Source organism: Eumetopias jubatus, unplaced genomic scaffold (assembly GCF_037043125.1).
Source record: "Eumetopias jubatus isolate StellerSeaLion01/CBP00866 unplaced genomic scaffold, mEumJub1_p1.0 scaffold_2, whole genome shotgun sequence".
Lineage (NCBI taxonomy): Eukaryota > Metazoa > Chordata > Mammalia > Carnivora > Otariidae > Eumetopias > Eumetopias jubatus.
The window spans coordinates 41,331,525-41,339,825 of NW_028274808.1; the positions used below are offsets into that span (position 1 = coordinate 41,331,525).

The window sequence follows — 8,301 nt, forward strand, 5'->3', positions numbered from 1 at the left end:
AAACTTTCTGAACCACCATAGGACCTGAAATTCAAGAGAGCTCAGTATCTAATCCTCTGGATACACATTTAAGATAGGATTAAGCCCCAATTTCAAAGCATAAACAAGTCACTTACCGAGGTCCACTAGGCCTCACAACCAGGAACCAAGCTGATAGCCGTCCTCCCACTTCCAGCACCAGTACAAGAAGTGCCCTTCCTGTCTTTCCAAACTGCTCCACCCCCTAGAGTTGAGTTAAAATCACCCAGAGATCTCTGGGAAATGTAGTTTTGGGTTCTTACATTGTGCTTGTATGCCTCTTCTTCAAGTCTATTTATTGAAAAAGAGCGGAGAGCTGTATTATCTGATGAGCCCTGGTCACAGGCTGTGAGGGGTACGATGTGTTTGACACAGTTCCTGCTCTTTATGGAGCCCAAAGCCAGATGTCCTATGTGTAATGTGGGAGGTGAGAGTTTTGATGGGGTCCAGAAAAAGCAGATCTATTAACCTAGAGGAGGCAGAAAATAGATGTTTAAAATCACTCTCCTCAGTTTATGACACCCTTTCTTCATCAAGTTCTATGAGGCCCCTCAGTTTCTATATTTCTTTTTTTCATCCCCCATCTTTCAGTCCCATTCATCACTGCACCTCAAGGCACTGTGTAGTGTTTCTGAAATGTGTCCACATATGTGGTATGAATGTGATGTATGTAATGTGGCTTTGTTTCTGCTTGTGTTTTAAATTTACATTAATGATATTGGTCTATAATTCTGTTTCTTATGCATTTCCCTCTACCCTATCTCTTAAAATCTGTCTGCATGACACAATTGTTGCCTTGTGCTCTCCCTTTGGTACTAATTCATGCCTCTGGTGTCCTGCTGCACGAACTTGGGACTCTACCTGGACGTTTTCTCTTAGCCTGTGCTGTGCAGGCTAGATGGACAGAGATGGGTGTAATTTAATGTACCTGGCACCACCACTCAGCCAGCCTGATGGGAACTGGAGGATAAATACCCCTGTGTTCTACCCACTTGGGTAAGATTACTCAGGGGCATAGATAACACTGCCTTCCAGGGTTTTCCAGTGGGATTAAGCTCTCTTTGTCCACAGAAGTAACCTGCCATAATGTACCCTTTATTTATTCTTACACTGCCTCTGCCTCACTTTCCCCCTCCCACACTGGTGCTTCCTTAAATCATCTCCCAAATAAGCTACTTGAATGCAAATCCTTATTTCAGGATCTGGTTTTAGAGGAAACCAACCTAAGACCATTTAGCTTGTCAGTCCCACTTGTGAAGGACAATTGAGTTGCCTCTAATTCCTGGTTACTACAAACACCACTGTGATGAGTACCTTCTAATGTGCCCTGTAGATAGACATGAGAACTTTCCTTGGATATACATTAGGAACGGAGTGTTCTGGGGACAGGACATACTTATACTTAATTTCACTGATCATTATTGTCCTCCTGGGTAGGAAAATTCCCATCTTCTTCATATCCTGATTGACACTTTATGTTAGCAATATCCAAATGTCTGCTGAACTTATATGACTAGGGTGATAGCTTAGTGTTTTCATTTTGTTTAATTTTTTATTGTTATGTTAATCACCACACATTACATCATTAGTTTTTGATGTAGTGTTCCATGACTCATTGTTTGTGCATAACACCCAGTGCTCCATGCAGAATGTGCCCTCTTTAATACCCATCACCAGGCTAACCCATCCTCCCACCCCCCTCCTTTCTAGAACCCTCAGATTGTTTTTCAGAGTCCATGGTCTCTCATGGTTCATCTCCCCCTCCAATTTCCCCCTCTTCATTCTTCCCCTCATGCTATCTTCTTCCTTTTTCTTTTTTTTTCTTAGCATATATTGCATTATTTGTTTCAGAGGTACAGATCTGTGTGATTCAACAGTCTTGCACAATTCACAGTGCTCACCATAGCACATACCCTCCCCAATGTCCATCACCCAGCCACCCCATCCCTCCCACCACACCCACTCTACAGCAACACTCAGTTTCCTGAGATAAAGAATTCCTCATATCAGTAAGGTCATATGATACATGTCTTTCTCTGATTGACTTATTTCACTCAGCATAACACCCTCCAGTTCCATCCACGTCATTGCAAATGGCAAGATCTCATTCCTTTTGATGGCTGCATAATATTCCATTGTGTATATATACCACTTCTTCTTTATCCATTCATCTGTGGAAGGACATCTTGGCTCTTTCCACAGTTTGGCTATTGTGGACATTGCTGCTGTAAACATCAGGATGCATGTACCCCTTCGGATCTCTACATTTGTATCTTTGGAGTAAATACCCAGTAGTGCAATTGTTGGATCATATGGTAGCTTAATTTTCAACTTTTTGAGGAACCTTCATACTATTTTCCAGAGTGGCTGCACCAGCTTGCATTCCCACCAACAGTGTAGGAGGGTTCCCCCTTCTCCACATCCCTGCCAACATCTGTCGTTTCCTGACTTGTTAATTTTAGCCATTCTGACTGGTGTGAGGTGGTATCTCATTGAGATTTTGATTTGGATTTCCCTGATGCTGAGCGATGTTGAGCACTTTTTCATGTGTCCATTGTCCATTTGGAGGTCTTCTTTGCAGAATTGTCTGTTCATGTCTTCTGCCCATTTCTTGATTGGATTATTTGTTCTTTGGGTGTTGAGTTTGGTAACTTCTTTATAGATTTTGGATACTAGCCCTTTATCTGATATGTCATTTGCAAATATCTTCTTCCATTCTGTCGGTTGTCTTTTGGTTTTGTGGACTGTTTCTTCTGCTGTGCAAAAGCTTTTTATCTTGATGAAGTCCCAATAGTTCATTTTTGCCCTTGCTTCCCTTGCCTTTGGCGATGTTTCTAGGAAGAAGTTGCTGTGGCTGAGGTCGAAGAGGTTGCTGCCTGTGTTCTCCTTTAGGATTTTGATGGACTCCTGTCTCACATTGAGGTCTTTCAACCATTTGGAGTCTATTTTTGTGTGTGGTGCAAGGAAATGGTCCAGTTTCATTCTTCTGCATGTGACTGTCCAATTTTCCCAACACCATTTGTTGAAGAGACTGTCTTTTTGCCATTGGACATTCTTTCCTGCTTTGTCAAAGATGAGTTGACCATAGACTTGAGGGTCCATTTCTGGGCTCTCTATTCAGTTCCATTGATCGATGTGTCTGTTTTTGTGCCAGTACCATACTGTCTTGATGATGACAGTTTTGTAATAGAGCTGGAAGTCCAGAATTGTGATGCTGCCAGCTTTGCTTTTCTTTTTCAACATTCCTCTGGCTATTCGGGGTCTTTTCTGGTTCCATACAAATTTTAGGATTATTTGTTCCATTTCTTTGAAAGTAGTGGATGGTATTTTGATGGGGATTGCATTAAATATGTAGATTGCTCTAGGTAGCATTGACATCTTCACAATATTTGTTCTTCCAATCCATGAGCATGGAACGTTTTTCCATTTCTTTGTGTCTTCTTCAATTTCTTTCATGAGTATTTTATAGTTTTCTGAGTACAGATTCTTTGCCTCTTTGGTTAGATGTATTCCTAGGTATCTTATAGTTTTGGGCGCAATTGTAAATGGGATCAATTCCTTAATTTCTCTTTCTTCTGTTTTGTTGTTGGTGTATAGGAATGCCACTGATTTCTGTGCATTGACTTTATATCCTGCCATATTACTGAATTCCTGTATGAGTTCTAGCAGTTTTTGGGTGGAGTCTTTTGGGTTTTCCACATAAAGTATATCATCTGCAAACAGAGAGAGTTTGACTTCTTCTTTGCTGATTTGGATGACTTTGATTTCTTTTTGTTGTCCGATTGCTGTGGCTGGGACTTCTAATACTATGTTGTATAGCAGTGGTGATAGTGGACATCCCTGCCATGTTCCTGACCATAGGGGGAAAGCTCTCAGTTTTTCCCCATTGAGAATGATATTCGCTGTAGGTTTTTCATAGATGGCTTTTATGATATTGAGGTATGTACCCTCTATCACTATAATCTGAAGAGTTTTGATCAAGAAGGGATGCTGTACTTTGTGAATTGCTTTTTCTGCATCTATTTAGAGGATCATATGATTCTTGTTCTTTCTTTTGTTAATGTATTGTACCACGTTGATTGATTTGCAGATGTTGAGCCAAACTTGCAGCCCAGAGGTAAATCCCACTTGGTCGTGGTGAATAATCCTTTTAATGTACTGTTGGATCCTATTGGCTAGTATTTTGGTGAGAATTTTTGCATCCATGTTCATCAAGGATATTGGTCTGTAATTCTCCTTTTTGATGGGGTCTTTGTCTGGTTTTGGGATCTAGGTAATGGTGGCCTCATAAAACAAGTTTGGAAGTTTTCCTTCCATTTCTATTTTTTTGGAACAGTTTCAGAAGAATAGATATTAATTCTTCTTTAAATGTTTGGTAGAATTCCCCTGGGAAGCCATCTGGCCCCAGGCTTTTGTTTGTTGGGAGATTTTTGATGACTTCTTCTATTTCCTTAGTGGTTATAGGTCTGTTCAGGTTTTCTATTTCTTCTGGGTTCAGTTTTGGTAGTTGATACATCTCTAGGAATGCAACCATTTCTTCCAGATTGTCTAATTTGCTGGCATATAGTTGCTCATAATATGTTCTTATAATTGTTTCTATTTCTTTGGTTGGTTGTGATCTCTGTTCTTTCATTCATGATTTTGTTGATTTGGGTCCTTTCTCTTTTCTTTTTGATCAGTCTGGCCAGGGCTTTATCAATCTTGTTAATTCTTTCAAAGAACGAGCTCCTAGTTTCGTTGTTCTGTGGTACTGTTCTTTTGGTTTCTATTTCATTGATTTCTGCTCTGATCCTTATTATTTCTCTTCTCCTGCTGGATTTAGGCTTTATTTGCTGTTCTTTCTCCAGCTCCTTTAGGTGTAGGGTTAGGTTGTGTATTTGTGACCTTTCTTGTTTCTTGAGAAAGGCTTGTATTGCTATATTCTTTCCTCTTAGGACTGCCTTTGTTGCATCCCAAAGATTTTGAACAGTTATGTTTTCATTTTCATTGGTTTCCATGAATTTTTTTAATTCTTCTTTAATTTCCTGGTTGACCCATTCATTCTTTAGTAGGATCCTCTTTAGCTTCCATGTATTTGAGTTCTTTCCGACTTTCCTCTTGTGATTGAGTTCTAGTTTCAAAACATTGTGGTCTGAAAATATGCAGGGAATGATCTCAGTCTTTTGGTAGCAGTTGAGACCTAATTTGTGACCTAGGATGTGATCTATTCTGGAGTATGTTCCATGGGCAGTAGAGAAGAATGTGTATTCCGTTGCTTTGGGGTGGAATGTTCTGAATATGTCTGTGAAGTCCATTTGGTCCAATGTGTCATTTAAAGTCTTTATTTCCTTGTTGATCTTTTGCTTAGATGATCTGTCCATTTCAGTGAGGGGTGTGTTAAAGTCCTCCAATATTATTGTATTGTTGTCAATGTGTTTCCTTGCTTTTGTTATTAATTGCCTTATATAATTGGCTTCTACCATGTTAGGGGCAATGATATTTACAATTGTTTTATCTTCTTGTTGGATAGACCCTTTAAGTAAGATATAGTAGTGTCCTTCCTCATCTCTTATTACAGTCTGGTTTAAAATCTAGTTTGTCTGATATAAGGATTGCCGCCCCAGCTTTCTTTTGATGTCCATTAGCATGGTAAATGGTTTTCCACCCCCTCACCTTCAATCTGGGGGTGTCTTTGGGTCTAAAATGAGTCTCTTGTAGACAGCATATCGATGGGTCTTGTTTTTTATCCAATCTGATAGCCTGTGTCTTTTGATTGGGTCATTTAGCCCATTTATATTCAGGGTAACTATTGAAAGATATGAATTTAGTGCCATTGTATTGCCTGTAAGGCGACTATTACTGTATATTGTCTGTGTTCCTTTCTGGTCTATGTTGCTTTTAGGCTCTCTCTTTGCTTAGAGGACCCTTTTCAATATTTCTTGTAGGGCTGGTTTCATGTTTGCATATTCCTTTACTTTTTGTTTGTCCTGGAAGCTTTTTATCTCTCCTTCTATTTTCAATGACAGCCTAGCTGGATATAGTATTCTTGGCTGCATATTTTTCTCTTTTAATGCTCTGAATATATCATGCCAGTCCTTTCTGGTCTGCCAGGTCTCTGTGGATAGGTCTGTTGCCAGTCTAATGTTTCTACCATTGTAGGTAACAGATCTCTTCTCCCGAGCTGCTTTCAGGATTTTCTCTTTGTCTCTGAGACTCGTAAGTTTTACTCTTAGATGTTGGGGTGTTGACCTATTTTTATTGATTTTGAGAGGGTTTTTCTGAGCCTCTTGGATTTTGATGCCTGTTTCCTTCCCCAAATTAGGGAAGTTCTCTGCTATGATTTGCTCCAATATACCTTCTGCCCCCCTCTCTCTTTCTTTTTGCGGGATCCCAATTATTCTAATGTTGTTTTGTCTTATGGTGTTGCTTATCTCTAGAATTTGCCCTCGTGATCCATTAGTTGTTTATCTCTTTTTCTCAGCTTCTTTATTTTCCATCATTTGGTCTTCTATATTGCTAATTCTCTGTTCTGCCTCATTTGTCCTAGCAGTTAGTGCCCTCATTTTTTTATTGCACCTCATTAATAGCCTTTTTGATTTTGACTTGGTTAGATTTCAATTCTTTAATTTCTCCAGAAAGGGTTTCTCTAATAACTTTCATGCTTTTTTCAAGCCCAGCTAGTATCTTTAAAATCATGTTTCTGAACTCTAGTTCTGACATTATACTAATGTCCATATTGAGTACGTCCCTGGCAGTCGTTACTACTTCTTATTCTTTTTGTTGTGATTTTTTCCGTCTTGTCATTTTGTTCAGAAGAGAATAGATGAATGAGAGAACAAAATGCTAACAGGGTAACTATGTCCCCAGAAAATATACTCTAAACAAATCAGAAAAGACCTGAAACTGGGGGGAAAGAAAAGGAAAGAAAGAAAAATGAAAAAGAAAAAAAAAGGAAAAAGACAATAACAAACAAAAACAGAACAAAACAAAAAAAACAGAATGTGATGAAATATGATCAGGTTGGTGCATAGACCAGTGCCACACAGTAGATTTTGGGTGTATTTTTGTCTGTTAGAAGAAAGTGCCTCCCAAAATTTTAAAGAAAGAAAAATTATCATATGGTTTCATTCATATGTGGAATATAAGGAATAACGCAGAGGACCACAGGGGAAGGGATAGAAAACTGAATGGAAAGAAATCAGAGAGAGAGACAAACCATGAGAGACTCTGGACTCTGAGAAACAAACTGAGGGTTACAGAGGGGAGGGGGAGGGGGTAACCAGGTGTTGGGTATTAAGGAGGGCATGTGATGTGACTAGCACTGGGTGTTATATGCAACTAAGGATTTGTCAAACACTATATCAAAAACTAATGATGTACTATATGTTGGCTAATTGAACATAAAAAAATAAAAAATAGCTGGTTTTGAACTGAAAAAGAAAGAAAGAAAGGAAGAAAAAAGAGAAAGAAAGAAAGAAAAAGAAAGAAGAAAGAAAGAAAGGAAGAAAGGAAAGAAGAAATGGAAAGACATTCTATGCTCATGACTGGAAGAAAAAATATTGGAAAATGTCTATACTACCCAAAGCAACATATGGATTTAATACAATCCCTATCAAAATACCAACATTTTTCACAGAACTAGAACAAATAATCCTAAAATATGTACTCAACCACAAAAAACAACAACAAAACAAACCTCCAAACAGCCAAAGCAATTGTGAAGAACAAAGATGGATTTCAGGTTATACTACAAAACTATACTGATTAAAACAATATGGTACTGGCACAAAAATAGACACATAGATCAATGAAAGAGAAGAGAGAGAACAGAAATAAACCAATGCTTTTATGATCAATTATTCTGTGACAAAGGAGGCAAGAATATACAATGGGAAAAAGTCTCTTCAACAAATGGTGCATTGAAAAGAAGGAAACTAGACCTTCTCTTACACTATATTCAAAAATAAATTCAAAATGGATTAAAGACCTAAAAGTAAAACCTAAAACAATACAATTCTTAGAAAAAAATATAGGCAGTAATTTCTTGACATTGGTCATATAAACATTTTTTTTACATATGTCCCCTGAAGCAAGGGAAACAAAGCAATATTAAATTATTGGGACCGCACCAAAGTAAAAACCTTTGGCACAGTGAGGGAAACAGTTAACAAAACAAAAAGGTAATAATCCAGTCAATAAATGGGCAGAAGACATGAACAGACATTTCTCCAAAGAAGACATACCAATGACCTACAGACACATGAAAAAATGATCAACATCACTTGTCATCAGGGAAACAAATCA

General features: G+C 38.4%; 1 protein-coding gene across 1 annotated transcript in view; it reads right to left on the reverse strand.

Moving 5' to 3' along the window:
- LOC114224832 (arylamine N-acetyltransferase 1) overlaps positions 1 to 174 on the reverse strand; it is a 40,732-nt gene extending 40,558 nt beyond the window's left edge. Inside the window, exon 1 of the mRNA XM_028124081.2 lies at positions 117 to 174. The gene's annotated coding sequence lies outside the window, so the exon portion shown is untranslated. The remainder of the gene's footprint in view (positions 1 to 116) is intronic.
- Positions 175 to 8,301: the final 8,127 nt, after the last annotated feature.